The 16,573-nt window shown below is 49.2% G+C and overlaps 1 protein-coding gene across 2 annotated transcripts in view; it reads right to left on the bottom strand.

The window, feature by feature from the left end:
* Positions 1-16,573, bottom strand: part of LOC119406450 (CD109 antigen) — a 132,126-nt gene that overhangs the window by 97,513 nt on the left and 18,040 nt on the right. The gene's annotated exons all lie outside the window — the stretch shown is intronic.

The raw sequence follows: 16,573 nt of genomic DNA, 5'->3' as shown, positions 1-16,573 counted from the left end.
TCCGGACTAACTTTAGCCATCTAAGGTTCTTTAATGTGCACCTAAATGTAAGCACGCGAGTTTTCTAGCATTTTGCCGTCATCGAAATGCGACCGCCGTGGCTGGGAATCCAACCCGCGTCCTCGAGCTTAGCAGCGCGACACCACATAGCCGGAAGCAACAAAGGTGCGTGCTACAACATCTACGTTGTCGAAGTATTTCGACTGAGAGGACATTGTGAAAATTATAACTCGTGTTCAAGAGATGGCCATCGATGATTATTACAGCGTATTTGAGGCAAAATAATCGTCACTAAGCAAGTTTCATAAAGAGTGGCGGATCGCACGAGGTGCACCGTTTACGTCTATCCTGCGGACTGAAATGAGAAGTCCGCACTGTTACTCGATCAATTTTATATACATGTATGAGCTACAGATTTAAATGACGAACGCTTCTTTCAACCGCCATGTAATACCTTCCAGAGCAAGATGAAGTTTTATGTGGCATTCAAGCGCGCATATGAGGCATGCTCGACCGTGTAGAAACACGCACAGCGCCAAGGTATATAGGATGAGCTACGCGCAGCTAATTTCGGCGACGAATGCGTAGATGTAATTTCAATTGTAATCATAGCCCTCACTGGCACCCATAATTTTTCTCTTACAGACGCATTCTGAAACATGTGGCGGTGTTTTTCCAACACTGCCACAACGCCGACGGCAGTAACCCTAGCCAATATTTACCCATTTCATTCTATAAGTATTTGGCGTAATTGAGGCTGGTGCGCGAGCAACTGCTATCGTGCACCGACGCTTAGAGCACTGTACGGGCCGTGGTTCTCGGCCCATGCCAGGCCCTCGTGAACTTTACCCGCCCGAACACGGCCCGGTGACTCAAAGCGAGACCCGGGCCCGCCCCGAATCCGAGAAAAAAAAAAATTCACCTAACCCGCCCGGCCCGACCGCAGATCGGGCCCGACAGGGGCCCGAGACACGCAATCGACAGCCAGGCGTTTTAAATAGTAAATATCTATATTTTGTTGGTGCATGCCAGGCTAACAAGTATGCTTTAATCTAAGGTAATTCCTCGTACGGTAACAGCTGATCGGACATACTGCATGGGTACGATGAACGGTTATTCGGCAGCTGTATACTGTACCTATCTTTCTGCAAATACAGTGGGAATGATCAAGACCATATATTGTAGCAAGAAAAGTGGTTTGCAGCAATCATGAGTTCAGTTTGAACAGGGAGCACAGTAAAAAATTACACCATCTCCCGCTAAAGGGGACCATGAGGCGATGCGAAGCCGGAGCACTTGCACGATCGCGTTCCGTTGGCGTTCGTTGGGCATGCTACCGACCTTCGTCGTGGAACGCGAAGAGGGACGCTACGCGCGTCGTATCTTCCATCTAGCCTGGCCGTTAATTCTCACAGGGCGAGCGGGGTACGCGGTCGACAGGCGGGCGAGAGGGGGGCAGCGTAGGAGAGGAGAGAGAAGGGGAGGGGACGCGCATGCGCTCGAGCTCATCGCGGCGTTGCGCAGGAGAGAATTTCGGCATGTCTAGCCCGCGTTTCAGAGGAATAGTGGAAAGGGGAGGGGAGAGTGGAGAGGGAAAGTGGAGAGGGTATGCGCATGCGCAGTAAGGGTGGTCACGCCGCACACCACCGGATTGAGCTCGGCCTTAAGATACTTCGCATCTAAAACAGAGGAGACAGAACAGAACGCTCTCTTCACTCTGTTTTTATTGCGTTCTCTATTAAATTTAAAGCATGCTACACCAATAATAATAATAATAATAATAATAATAATAATAATAATAATAATAATAATAATAATAATAATAATAATAATAATATCTGGGGTTTAACGTCCCAAAACCACGATATGATTATGAGAGACGCCGTAGTGGAGGGCTCCGGAAATTTCGACCACCTGGGGTTCTTTAACGTGCACCTAAATCTAAGTACACGCGCCTCAGGCATTTTCGCCTCCATCAAAAATGCAGCCGCCGCGCCGGGATTCGATCCCGCGACCTTCGGGTTAGCAGTCGAGCGCCATAACCACTAGACCACTGTGGCGGGGTATGCTACACCAACAAACCCAATCGTGCACCCATCTGGATATGTAGCGCCTGTCTTGAGAATAGTATATAGAACCTTGCCACAGCAAGAGCAATAGAAGAAAAAAACCAAATTTATTACCTGTGTTGTAAATAGGCTTAGATAAAAATTATAACCAACTCCGTGCACCACGTGTACTTTTCGAAATACGTATGAACAGACGAAAGGAAGAAAAAACTTTGTCACAACATTCTTTCCATATATCACCACTGCTACAGTTTATACAGTCCATAAGTTTTTTTTTTTTTTTTTGTGGCATAGTTTACCGTTCATTTCTTCGCATGTTATCGTGCGAAAAGTCAAATTATCAAGAGATTCCGGCTTTAAGCACGTCATGAGCTGTTGCGTCAGATATCCTGCCACGCTAAAGTTTCTTGAACTGCTTGCGCTAGCCGCAGGGGCGCACAAAATCTGCCTTGCGAATTGTGAAGGAGTCGGCAGTCGTTCGCACACTTCCACCATTGGAGCAAATTTCGGACGTCTGTGCGGACCTATGCAGAATTAACATAGCAGTCCAGCTCATCCCTTCATTTCTCTTGTTCCCGAACGTCGTGCCTTTCTTCAATATTATCTATAAAACTGCTCTTTGAGGGCTTCTCCTTGCATGTTTCAGCAGTGCATGTTATGCCCGGTTTGTACAGTGCTCTTTTTTTAACGCGATAACGTTAAAGAGCTCATTTCGCAGAAATTCCGATGTCGGTGACGGCGTCGTTGGTTGTGAGCGAAAAATCATCTTGTACGTGACCGAAAAATCGAGAAAGATGCAAATAAAATACTGGTCCCAGTGACAATCGAACCCAGGCCGTCTGCGTGGCAAGTAGGTGTTCTACCACAGAGTCACGCTATTTCTTGAAACTGCTTCGGAAAAAAAAAAACACTATGAATTTCATGTAGCGGGAGCAGTCCCCTTAACGCATGTAATATTGCCTGGCAGAGGCGTAGAATCGTGTCAGGCGTCAAAACATGTGAATTGCGCAACGAGTGGTTGTTTTAAAGGCCCACCCATTACAAAGCGCTCAGACTTATTTGATCATCGTCATCAGCAAAAGCATCAACAAAGTGAAGCGCTGCGTAGGTTCACGTGTTGCCTTACGGACGCGTAGTGGTCCCTTCGCTGATTCACAAAAGGAATTATTATGGCGTAGTGGGCACTTGCAGTATACTTGCAGTAGGCATTCTGGGATACCTTGAAACGGCCAATGTTACGCGCACGGTCGTTCATTTCCTTACGGCACGGTTAAGGCATGCACCGAGAGCCGAAGCCAGGCCAGCAATTGAGGAGGCGATGCGCATGAGGCCCAATTACGCTATCGCGTTCTACTCTTGCAGGCGAAGCTCAAGCGTCCTCCATTTTTTTTTTCCCCCGTAATATAATGGTGTATGCCTTGCTAACGATGTTGCACCGGTAGAAGGTGGCGATTGGACAACGCGGGTAGGACTGGCAGGAGGTGGACGAACAGATTTCGATCTATTTTCGGGGTTCGTTCCAGTTTGGTAATAAAAGCGCGAATGAGCTTTTCGACGCTTACTCATTGGATGCATATGGTTCGAGGTTAGGGGACATCACTCGGCACGGAATTCGTAACAGTCTTTTTTCAAGACAGATATTTCGTCAGGTGAATATACTTTAATAGACCTATATATACTGTAATGGACCTATGCTATCCCTGCACATTTCAACGCTGTTGCGGCAGCGTCATGCAGCTCTAGCACCATATAGTGGAACAAGACGAAAACTCACACAGTAACAATGTGGACAGACAAAGCAGGCTGTGCATGTCCACGTCGCGTCACATGACCACTGGGAGCCGTGAAGGACGTTGCCCCGCTTTGGAGCTCTGTGATCGCTCTTCCGAAGCTAGATATAAATTTATATATCGATATAGATATGTGGAACACCCTTAAGAACTGAGTAAAGTCCAAGCGCAACCCGACTCGAGCCCGCCACGTCAAACCAGGGCCCGACCCTACGCCCGGAGCTTCAGGACCGAGCCCGGCACGGCCGGGCCACGGGTAGGCCCGCGCAGTGCTCTACCCACGCTACGCAATGACACATACGCTACGACCACGTCGAAGTACTTCACGGCACGATAGAAGAATCCCATGCGAATCTTGGGAATCTTAGAATGACAAGCCAGAGACCGCCGTTATACTATTCTCTTGTAATGTTGTAAGCTGACAAGTGTGTATAACTGATGCCGGTGACATGTTAATAAACCGGTATAATAACGAGGAAAAAGATTGCGGCCTGATGGTTAAAACATCGGGCAGGTGTGCTGAAGGACTCACGTTTGATCTCATTATGAGGTACGTAATTTTTTAAGTGCGCGCTATTCGGAAACGCAGCAGCAGGAAAGAATCAGCAGCCACGGTCAGAGAGGGTTCTGCTCATTCTAAAAGTTGCATGCCTTACCGAAGTAAAGATTCAGTAGAAGTTCAGAGCCCTTTCCTTGGTCTGGTCTGGTTTCTTTTTTTTTTTTTTGCGCTAATTACACGTGTCTCAAGTCTGCGAGGTGCGGAAGGACTCGCAAAGAATGCTTCGTTTTGAAGAAGACTTACACAACCGCCTTAATTGAAACCTACGATGTGTCCCTTCGCGAAAAAGCTTTCAGGGCACAGCAAAGAGCACATGCCCTTGCTCACGTTGACGAGGCGAATGCCCGGCACGAATTTCACCTTGTCCGTCATCGCGGCGACACACGTCAGCGAGCAGACCTGTCCGTCGCCTGCTAGTTTCGTGATCGACCCAACCGGTCAGTGGTGCGCGCGAGCACGCTTCGGATGCTGCTGCTGCTCCCTATGCAAACCGCGTGCACGCTTGCAGGGCGCGCAAAACGCGGAAGCGGCAGCCGCATCGAATGCCTGCTGCACGTGCAAGGAACTCGGAAAGAGCATGCGCACCGTGACCTCGGCCCGGTTAACTGCAGGCTCCGTTATAAGGTCACGCTTGTATTCTTCGTCAATGGGAAGTTACAGGAGATCGACCAGACCGTGCCCGGTACGGGGATCCGTATGCGCGGCCCGTGAGCCGACACGCGCGCGCGAACCCCGCCGAACAACGAAAATAGCAAATAACTGGTTTTTCTTCAAACGGATAAATGTTTCTTTATCCTGCTTCACCTACCGTTTTTCAAGAATCGGGCAACATCAACTTGTAGTTAGGCTCCGTCGCCGCTTGCCAGCCCGTAAGGAAACCTCAAGTGTTAAGTACGGATATGAATAAAGACGGGAACGTTGTTGAATATTTTACATTGTGGAAGAGGAAAGGATGAGAAGACAACGAGGAGGATAGAGAGAGAGAGAACAGAGGGAGAGGACTGAGATCTGGCACACTAGCCGGTTTCAGTCTGTTTAGCTAGCAGTATTCTAACGACCTCGCCTGCGTCATGTGTGCCAAGTGCAAGAATTCCAAGGGCTAAAGGCACTGGCGGTTCACGTGCAGCATTTCTGTCCGCGGCTACAGCAACCGTTAGGCGAAACTTATTTCCCAGTGGCAATGAGGCGAGATGTCACTCCAACTTTATCGCCACGCAGTATATCAACTACAGCAGTAGTCCAGTGGCTATGGCGATGTGCGGCTCGGATCGAGGATTCGATCCCAGCAGCGGAGGCCACATGGACATGGGCGAAGTGTAATAATAATATCTGTGGTTTAACGTCCCGAAACCACGATATGATTATAAGGGACGCCGTAGTGGAGGGCTCCGGAAATTTCGACCACCTAGGGTTCTTTAACGTGCACCTAAATCTAAGTACACGGGCCTCAAACATTTTCGCCTCCATCGAAAATGTATAGCCGCCGCGGCTGGGATTCGATCCCGCAACATTCGGGTCAGCAGTCGAGCGCCACAACCACTAGACCACCGTGGCAGGGCGACAGGGGCGAACTGATAAACTAATAATAATAAAAAACATGGTTGATCCCTCCATCATGGGAATCGGAATAACACGAAAGTAAAGCGTGCCCTTACACAAGTAACTGAATGTTTACTGTACATTGATATAAGGAGAGCTTGTAAAATGTACATTGATGTCTGGCAGCTAATGGCACCGTTTAGCGTGTATGCACCCACTTTGACGATTGGTGGTACATCTCCATCCCGACGACTAACGTCCATGTTAAATGATTAAACAAACCCTTGTGATAGCTGTAGTAGTCAGCGGTGAAAGCGTAATCAAAGAAGGAGGTGTGATAGCCAGAAGAGCGTCGCATATTGGACGCAGAACTTGGTCGCCATCCCGCGGCATGTTAAAATGTGATTGAACACCACGGCCGGACTAGAGGGAAACGCAAAACGCGTCATGCCGCCCCGGTAGCCCGGCCGCGACCTTTCTCGGGGCGAGCGCGTGATCGGGGAACGCGGTGTTACAGCCAGGTGTGGCAGGCGCGCGTCGCAGAGGTATTTTTGGTTTAAATTAGCGTGATGCTATGAGCGAGGCCGACGCTTTTACCACGCTTTGGCCAATGTCGCCACCTCGCGGTGTCTTAAGGCATTGACAAAATTGAACTTCTATTGAAAACGCGCCGAATGGGACGGACGTGTAACGCGTTGCAGGTGCTAATCGCGGAGGCCATAGTAATGAATTACTTTACCTTACCGCTCCCAGAGGGCAACACCACCCCGCCGACCGGGAGAGTGGTAAATGTAAATGGCGCGTTTGTAAAGCCTCTCGAGTCTGTGACCGTGGCGCAGTGGATAGCGTGCCGGGCATCTGTTGTTGCGGATCGAGCGGTCGTGGGTTCGATGCCCGGTGACGGAACCTTTTTTTCTTTGCCATCTATTGGTGTACCTTTTTTCGAAGTCATTTCCGTGACGGAAATACGTCATTGAAGTCTTGGTGGACCCCGGCATAAAACACCTTCGTGTCAAAAAAGCTCGTGTAATAAGATGTTAGACGCGCGTTGAAGAAACCCAGCTAGTCAAACGAGTCCGGAGCCCCCCCCCCCATTTCCTTTACTGTGTGCCTCATAATCAGATCGTGATTTTGGCATGTAAAACTACCGAATTTGATCAAATCAAACGAGCCAGCATCGTCCAGCAGCGACGCACCACGATTGCAGATTAAAGCAGGAAGTACGACAGTATGCACCCGCGCATTGATCACCAGTCACTGTGGTCAATCACCGCGAATTGTACAGTACACGCGGCGACACGTATACGACTCGACAGACGTAGCACAAAAATGCATTCGATTCTCTTGCCTTCTGCATAAAAACTGAAGGGGAAAAAAGGAAAACGTTTAGGAAAAAGTAACCTGTACACAGAGAAAGGTTTGATAGCCCTAGGCGACGGAAAATGCCCTCTTGTCCAGAGTCTCTCGTGACATCCCAGACAGGCACGAGTGAGAAGGCGACGATACCGAAGGCCACACAGCCCGTCGTGGATGAAGGCGGCGCTAAACGAGTGAAGAGTCATCGCGAAGGGTCACCGGCGCCGCACCAAACCCTGCAGAGGAACGCCTGTGTTGGACGTTGCAATATTCGCACACGACGATGCACTCAGTCACTGTCAGGCTGATGAAAGTGCTTCCGATAAAGAAAGCTTACGGCGGCCGCTTAACGAGGGCCGCGAAGGAGAGACGGTCAGATGTATGTTGCGAAAGCCTGCGAGATTCCCACAGCACGGAGCGCGCCAAAAACCTGTTCCCACGTATACCAACTCTGGAGCACTTCCCAGCGCGCTTCCGCTACGTGCGTAAGAAGGCCGGGTCGTTCCCCGATAGACGCTGCAGGTCCCGCTGGGAGGGCGGCTAACTTCTTATGCCTCGTGTTTTTAAAGAACGCCCCCAACGACAACGGGAAAAGCCACCACAGCAACGTTGCGCAAGGAGCTGCGGAAACACGCAAGACGCACCGTACAATCGGAGCACGGGAACGTCGCCGCATTGTTTCGAGTGCCACGCAGCGACACAGTTCGAAATCGCATATATTAGCACAGGAGAATTAACCTAACACACCTGCCAGTAATATAAGATAAGCCTTAGAACCCGCGCTTTAATCGGCTGACACGAGTGAAGAAAGGGAAGAAAGACGCCGGAACCACACATTTAAGCTGCAAGTTGTAATAATAATTGTTGGTGTTTTGCGTCCCAAAACCACGATATGATTATGAGAGACGCCGTAGTGGGGGGCTCCGGAAATTTCGACCGCCTGGGGTTCTTTAACGTGCGCCTAAATCTAAGCCCACGGGTGTTCTTTGCATTTCGCCCCCGTCGAGATACGGCCGCTGTGGCCAGGAATCGAATAAGCTGCAAGTTGTTTATCGTATGCAGTAAAATGCACCAATACTGCCTGGTAAAAGCCAAGGGGGGGGGGGGGGGGAGAGAACAGTGAAAAGGTTTCTACGGTATGCTCGTGCCGCGAAGCTGTGTCATACAAACTACAAGCAATTGCTAACGCTTCTTGGCATTGTGCGCACGCTGGACTTTTTTGGCGATGGCATTTCGTTGGTTAGACGGCCGTGACTCAATACTACAGCCGACACATTGTTTACCATGCTCATACTCCCTACAATATTTCACAACACCCGGCCAACAGGCTTTTCAAATGTCTAACGAGTCCGTCTGTCAATACCTACTGCAATTCCAAAACATATCTAGTTACAGCACACGACAGTGTCGGCAAGAACAACGAGGTTGCCCATTGTTTCCTGCGCAACAAGGGCCCAAATACTTGGAAGTTTCGCGAAACTCTACACTGTTACATCGACGCTCTATTTGGGCTCAAGATTTTAAAATGCGAAATTTTCTCATCCTCTCCGCTAATTAATAAGCAGCTCCTTTACAACGACGAACTCCCAGAAAATTGCTCCAAAAATAATCTAGTTAAAGTTGTTGTGCAATCTTCGAGGTCTGCGAAGCCAAGTGCCCCCGACACCTCTATTTCGCTACAGCGGCGAATTGGGCCTGTTGGTACATCATAGTGGAGGATGATGAATTATCGCCTTTGCGCCATTTCCAGCGTAATGAGCTCACATGACAGAAAAACAGCCTGTTTCTAATTATAGAAGCACAATTAACCAATGAAATCTAGTATGCAGCGGTTATATGATGTCAGTTCTAGAGAGCAATCGACCTTCGAACGTTTAATACGCTTATAAACCTCAGTGTGGTATACCTACCCGCTATTGATATACTTCTATGGAATGGAGCTGAAGTGCTTGGGTAACCCGCAGTACACAAATACCACATTCAGAGAGTACTGCTTGCATGACGCCGCGCAGCGTCGCATAAAACGAAACGGTGACGAAGAGTGGCCCAGGTTCTGGACAGGCCCCGCCTCAATAAACAGCCCGCAAATGGTCTTTGGTAAGGCCAAGGAGCGTAGTACATGATTAACGAAAGGATGTGTCCCCTTCGCGCTACGCAAGTCTTCCGGGGTGTGAAAACCGAAGTTCGGGCAGCGCTACGTACAAACTACTTATTTCCATTTAATGACGGAAGCAAACGAACGAAGGACGTAAGATGATATATGGTATTTAATGGCGCAAGGGCCAATGATGGCCAAAGAGCGCCAGGTCATGGGACAGACGATGTGATCAGTGATGGTGTTTAGTGGCTGTATAAGGGCCTAAAATTCTGCGCACTAAAGGTGCGTAAAAATATATAATTGTTAAAATCATGAAAGTGACGTGAAACATGCGTGATTAAGATGAGTGATAAGCGATCATGGTAATAAAGTGACAAAGTGTGGCATTAGCACTGCTACCTCGTCGATACCCTTGACTCCAAGGGCTGGGAGGTCAGTGCTTTCTCAATTGTACATACTGCAGCAGCAACCTCTGCTGAGAGGCCGTGCTACGGAGTCCCTGGGCATATAACGTTAAAAGTTCCTACATCTTTTAGAAATTCTAATAGAGCTCCATGTTTGAAAAGAGGTTCATTTCCTATTAGCATTGATGGGTGAAGTGGTATGCGTTGTTGGTATAATAATGCAAAGTGTTTTTTCCTGTAAGACTCCAGTCCTGAGCATTGTACGAGTATGTGCAGCACTGTTAGTGGCCCACCACATCTATCGCACCTCGGTGGGTCGCCACCGAAGAGAAGGTGTGCGTGTGTGCTGTGTGTGTGCCTTATTCTAAGTCTGCAAAATGTGACATCTGTACGACGTGTTTTTGATATGGGTGGCCAGTGTACTAGGTATGGCTTCACCAAGTGCAATTTATTTTGTGTTTCACTGTCCCATAAGCGTTGCCAGTAAGCCCTGAGCTTTCGTTTTAGGAATGGTTTTAGGTCTAGAACAGGGACAGCTATAGATGTATCGGCAGCGTTGTCGTGGGCGGATGCAGCTAATTGGTCCGCCAACACGTTTCCTTGAATCTCGCGGTGCCCTGGCACCCAGCACACCACGACATGCTGTCCGAGTGCATAGACAGTGCATAACAGTGAGAAAAGTGAGAAAAGGACAGGATTTTTATGTCTTTTCAATGTTTTAAAAGCCTTTACGACGTTTAGGGAGTCCGTGTATCTAACTGCATTTTGTAGTTTTAAATGTTTAATGTGTTTAACAGCCACACATATCGCATAAGCCTCAGCTGTAAAGATACTTGTATTCGGGTGCAGAGCGCCGGCATCCGAAAACGATGGGCCGACCGCTGCATAGGACACACCACTGTGAGACTTCGAAGCATCGGTGAAAAATTCCGGACAAGTGTACTTGTGCTGCAGTTCGAGGAAGTACGTACGGATATGTGCGATAGGCGCGTGCTTTGTAACTTCCTCGAAGGATGTATCACAATCTAGAACCTGCCACTGCCCCGGCGGGAGATGCACAGCGGGAGCCATCAGACGGTGTTCAAGAAGTGGCACATCAATTTCCTCAGCCAGGCCCCTCACACGAAGTGAGTAGGGATGTCTCACCGCCGGACGATTCTTAAAGAGGGCACAACTGGACAGATCATTGATAGTGGAGTGCGAGGGGTGTTCGCTGTTCGCGTTCACCTTGAGAAATATGCGAAAGTCATGTAGGATCTCTGCAAGTGGAGCGACCACTCATTGGATTCCACATACAGGCTTTCTACCGGGCTTGTCCGAAAAGCACCCGTCGAAAGGCGAATGCCCAGGTGGTGGACAGGATCAAGCATCTTCAATGCGCTTGGTGTCGCGGAGTGATAAACAACGGCCCCGTAATCGAGGCGCGTGCGGATAAGGCTTCTACACAGATTCATCAGGCACTTCCTGTCACTACCCCACGCAGTGCGTGACGGTAGTTTTAGGATACTAATTGTTTTTATACGTTTGTTTTTTATATACTTAATGTGTGGTATAAATGTGAGCTTGTAGTCGAGTATTAATCCTAGAAATTTATGCTCCGCCTCTACAGGTAGCTGTTGACAATGCAGGTCAATTTCGGGATTCGGGTGGAGGCCTCTATTTCTAGAGAAGAGAACACAGGTGCTCTTTTGTGGATTTAACCGGAATCCGTTCTCATCTGCCCATTTCGACACCTTGTTCAGCCCAAGCTGGACTTGCCGCTCACAAATCGTTAAATTGCATGATCTGAATGCTATCTGGATATCGTCCACATATGTACAATAAAACATGGTTCGTGGGATGGAAAGATGCAACGAGTTCATTTTTATAATGAAAAGCGTACAGCTAAGCACACTACCTTGTGGTACGCCCGTTTCCTGCACGAACGGTCGTGACAGCGCATTGCCCACACGAACACGGAATGTGCGTTTCGACAAATAACTTTAGATTATATTTAACATCCGGCCACGTATGCCTAAGTGTGAGAGGTCTATCAGTATTCCAAAGCGCCATGTCGTGTCATATGCCTTTTCCATGTCGAGGAATACTGAGAGAAAGAATTGTCTGTGGACAAAAGCCTCGCGAATTTGTGACTCAATACGTGCGAGGTGGTCAGTGGTGGATCGACCTTCTCGGAAGCCGCACTGATATGGATCAAGCAGTTTGTTTGATTCTAAGAAATGTGTTAAGCGGCAGTTAATCATTTTCTCAAACACTTTGCATAGGCAACTCGTTAATGCTATAGGTCGGTAGCTGGAAACACAGGATGGATCCTTTCCCTGTTTCAGGATTGGAATGACTATGGCCTCCTTCCAAGTAGAGGGCATCTCTCCAGAGGTCCATATAACATTGTATATGGAAAGGAGGGTTTTCTGTGTTTCGGAGGGCAGGTGTTTCAGCATCTCACATATGACTCGATCGGAACCAGGAGCCGACTTAGTGCAGCTGTTTAGTGATGCCAGAAGTTCTGCAAAGCAGAATGGTTGAATATGCTTCGTTTTTTGTACATTTTCGTTCTAACTTTTGTTGTTCCATTTGTGCTTTGTCCCTTGGGAATGTATCAGAGTAGTGTGATGAACTGGATATGTGTTGGAAGTGTGCGCCCAGAAAATTAGCTTGGTCTTCCAAGCTTTCTCCTTGGGTGTTTACCAGGGGCAGTGAGCATGTTTGTTGGCCTTTAACTCTTTTTACCTTGTTCCATACTTTCCCCTCGTCTGTGTAAGAGTTGATACTTGTAATAAATTTTGCCCAACTCTCTCGCCGTGCTTGTCGGCGCGTTCTCCTTCCCTGTGATTTGACATGCTTGAAGTTTTCGAGGTTTTCTGCTGTTGGAGATTCGCGTAGCATACCCCATGCTTTGTTTTGCTTTCTTCGCGCTTTTCTGCATTCATCGTTCCACCAAGGAACCCGGCGTTTTGATCCTGCACCGCTCGCTTCAGGAACACACTTGGAAGCGGCATCAACTAAAAAAGCTGTAAAGTACTTTACGGCGTCTTCTATGCTTACAGCAGACATGTCAGCCAATGACAGGTGCGTCAGGGTTTGGTAAAGTTCCCAATCGGCTGAGTCAGCCTTCCACCGAGGCGCCTGCGGTATAGGTTCGTTTTCAGTTGGTGCACTCAGGATGATCGGGAAATGGTCACTTCCGTAAGGGTTTTTAAAAACATTCCATTTAAAATAGGTTAAAAGCGAGGGCGATGAAATGCTAAGATCTATGGCGGAGTATGATTTGTTTGCGAGGCTAAAATACGTGGGCTCATTCGTGTTCAAGAGACATAATTTAGGGGTGAAAAGAAGCTGTTCAATAACACGTCCTCGGGTGTCACAGCGAGAGTCGCCCCACAGGACATTGTGTGCATTAAAGTCCCCAAGAATCAAATAGGGCTCTGGTAGCTCACCGATTAATAATTCTAGGTCCCGTTTGTGGAGCTGAAAGTGTGGTGGTATGTAGAGTGAGCAAATGGTAATTAGTTTATTTAAAAGAACGGCTCGGATGGCAACTGCCTCAAGGGTTGTTTGAAGCTCTAGTTGTGTACACGCTACACTTGTGTCTACTATAATGGCTACGCCACCTGATGACGCCGCAGCATCATCGCGGTCCTTTCGGGAAATGGCGTAAGGGCGGAGAAAATTAGTGTGCTTGGATTTTAAGTGTGTCTCCTGTACACACAGCACTTTTGCACTAAGGTTGTGGATAAGTTCCTGTATATCATCGAGGTTTTTAAGAAGGCCTCTTATGTTCCATTGTATTATATGTGGCTCCATATTAAATATGAAATGGTGCTGTGTGTACTGTAAGAAAGTGGTGAGTGTTCACGTGCATTGTTTTCTCTTTCAGGAGGCAGGACCGCCGTCCGGCCCCCTGATGAGCTGTTTTGTTTTCTTGGCACGGTCGGAAGAACCGCGCCGCTCTTTAGGCACCTGAGGTGCCGACGTCGTGTCCATTGCCTCTTGCGAGGCACTGGATGCCCGCATCCGCGAGCTGGCAGTTCGGTTTTCGGGCCTCGCCTGATGAGACGAGGCCTTGAGACCCGATGACCCTGGAAGTCGCCGGGCTCTGTTCGCGAGTTGGCGGAGTAGCCTGAGCTATTGCCTCCTTGGGGGCAGGTGCCACAGCCGATGGCCCGCTCAGCGCGGGCAGGGCGAGTGGCGGAGGCCGGTGCGACGCTGCCCCATGACACGCCGCATCGGCATAAGTCGTGCCGTGGAATGGTGAGCATTTCTTTCTGGCTTCCCTGAAAGAAATGTTTTCTCTCACTTTCAATGAAATAATGTCTTTTTCTTTCTTCCACACAGCACAGGACCGTGAGTACGCTGGGTGGTCATCGCCGCAGTTCACACAGTGAGCTGCAGCCTCACATTTGTCTGACATGTGGTCTTTAGAGGCACACCTGGCACAAGTGGGTTGTCCTTTGCATGTTCGAGAGCTATGGCCATACCTTTGACAGTTAAAACATCTTCGTGGGTTTGGAACGTATGGACGGACTCTCAGTTTTGTGTAGCCTGTTTCTATGGTTTCTGGTAGCTCGCTCGATCCGAATGTTAGTATTAGGTGCTTGGTTGCCTTCTCTTGGTTGTCCCTTCTTATTTTAATGCTTTGTACATTGACGACGTTTTGTTGTTTCCATCCGTCAAGAAGTTCAGTTTCGGAGATGTTCAACAAATCCTCATCTGAGACGACACCACGAACGGTGTTCATGGACCTATGTGGGGTGACTGTGACAGGGATACTTCCAAATGATGTGAGCTGAGAGAGGTTTTCATACTGCTTTCTGTTTTTGAGCTCAAGGAGCAGATCGCCACTAGCCATCTTAGATGCCTTTAACCTGGTCCCAGTTTTTCAGTTAAGCTTCTTGCCACCAAAAAGCGTGAGATCGTTCTCGCTTTTTCGTCTGACTGCTCACTGTGAATAACGTGGTACTTCGGAAAGTGTTCACGTGTCTTTGAAAAGAGTTGGAGAGGTGCTTCGGTCCGCACCCTTTTCAGGGTACGATCGGATTTCGAAAAAGATGTGCTTAACATAGCATTCGCGTTATGTTTCGGCGGCGGTGCCAACCACCCACTACCGAGCCCAACAAGGGAACGCGACAGGAAATGTGCGAGGACAAGTCTGCCAGCGCCAGCTGTACACCACCGCTATAACCACATATGGTGAGCCAAGACTGGTCATCCACACAAGGTTAACCCTTGCCGCCATGAAAAATTTGAAGTAAACAGAAGATAGGAGAGGACAGGACAGATGAAAAGTGTCAGGAAAAGACGAAGATGAGGGGAGAGAGAGAGACAGGAAAAGGCGACTGCCGATTTCCCCTAGGTGGATCAGCCCAGGGGTGCCGTCTACGTGAAGCCAGGGCCAAAGGGGTGTGTTGCTTTTGCCGGGGGGCCTTAAAGGTCCAATCACGCGGCGTCGGCTCAACCCCCAGGATCCCCTTTTCCCCGGACACGGCAATGCCACGCACGGCTAGGCGTGGGAGGGGTCGAGACCCCCCTTAGCTCGGGTCCGTGGTGTCGCTACACACCAAACGTCTGCTTGCGCAGACGCCCCTGCGGGGCGAAGGACGCAAGAGGTACTGCTGATAGGATCACATATGCGCAATAAAGACTCCCCCCCCCCCCCAAAAAAAAAAAAAAATCTTTTTTTTTTCACGAGCCCTACGAAGTAACGAAGCGGTTCAGAACGGACCCTGGGAAGCCAACTGGCAACCCTAAGTCAGGCCCGCCGAGCCGCTATAGCTAGAGTTGCTGTATATTGTAACGACGTGGGATCGACGAGGACACGGAGAACGATAGGCAAACACGCTTTATCATTCAGAGAAAACTGCCACGTCTTCTTCGTCCCCGCGATGGGCCAAAAACACTCGCGCTGCTTCGTTGCCGTCGCCACTGGCACATACGCGCGGCAATATGCTAGCATATACAGTAACTCTAGCTATAGCCAGTAAAGCTTGGAAGAAGGGCCCCACCCGCAATGAACCACTTTTTTTTTCTTTTTTTTAAATAAATCTTGTCTCTCTCTCTTTAGTAAGACAGATTCCAGTAACTTCTTCAATATATAACAGTGCCAGGTTTGGGTGCAGTTGTATGGCACTCTACGCAGCGCGGGAAAGCCAGAAATGTCTCGGCGTGTGCACATACCGCAGCACTTCTTAGGAACGAGTCATGGTGTGCGAATGACGGCAATCAGTACATCGGGAGTAAACGTGTACGTTCTCTGGGCTAAGCCGCACCCGCTCCATATTCGCACCCCTCTGACGAGAGCTGTCCATGAGGTGCAATCCTTGTACCCTTCACAGTGCCAGCGGAGGCGTGGATTTTCTTGGATCAATGCAATCACGCTGCAAGCCAACTACTATGTGGAGAGTGAAACAGTGGAAAGAAGAAAAAAAGGCGGCAGTATTTTTCTCTCTTTTCTCTTCAGATGGAAAGTCACTGCTCGGCACGAATGCGTCACGCGCTGTTTTTCCGAGTCCCGCTGCAGTCGAAATGATGGTCGGCGCGCGCTGGGCGGGCAGCGGGCGCTTTCTCTGCAGACGCGGTGACCGCCCTTCGTGGAAGCAGCCCTGCAGACAGAGCCGGGCAACACCGGGCCGGACGGCGCGCGTGCTGCGTATATGTCCCCATTTAGCGGAGGGACAGTGACCGTGACCCCGCGGCTAAGGAGATGGGAGAAGGCGCCCAAGGAGCGCGTGCGCCGTTTCCATTGTCGGCGCAGCACGCAT

This window comes from Rhipicephalus sanguineus, chromosome 1 (genome assembly GCF_013339695.2).
Source record: "Rhipicephalus sanguineus isolate Rsan-2018 chromosome 1, BIME_Rsan_1.4, whole genome shotgun sequence".
Classification (NCBI taxonomy): Eukaryota; Metazoa; Arthropoda; class Arachnida; order Ixodida; family Ixodidae; genus Rhipicephalus; species Rhipicephalus sanguineus.
The sequence above is the reverse complement of the archived record's forward strand: the minus strand, read 5'-3'. Positions and strand labels throughout refer to the sequence as shown.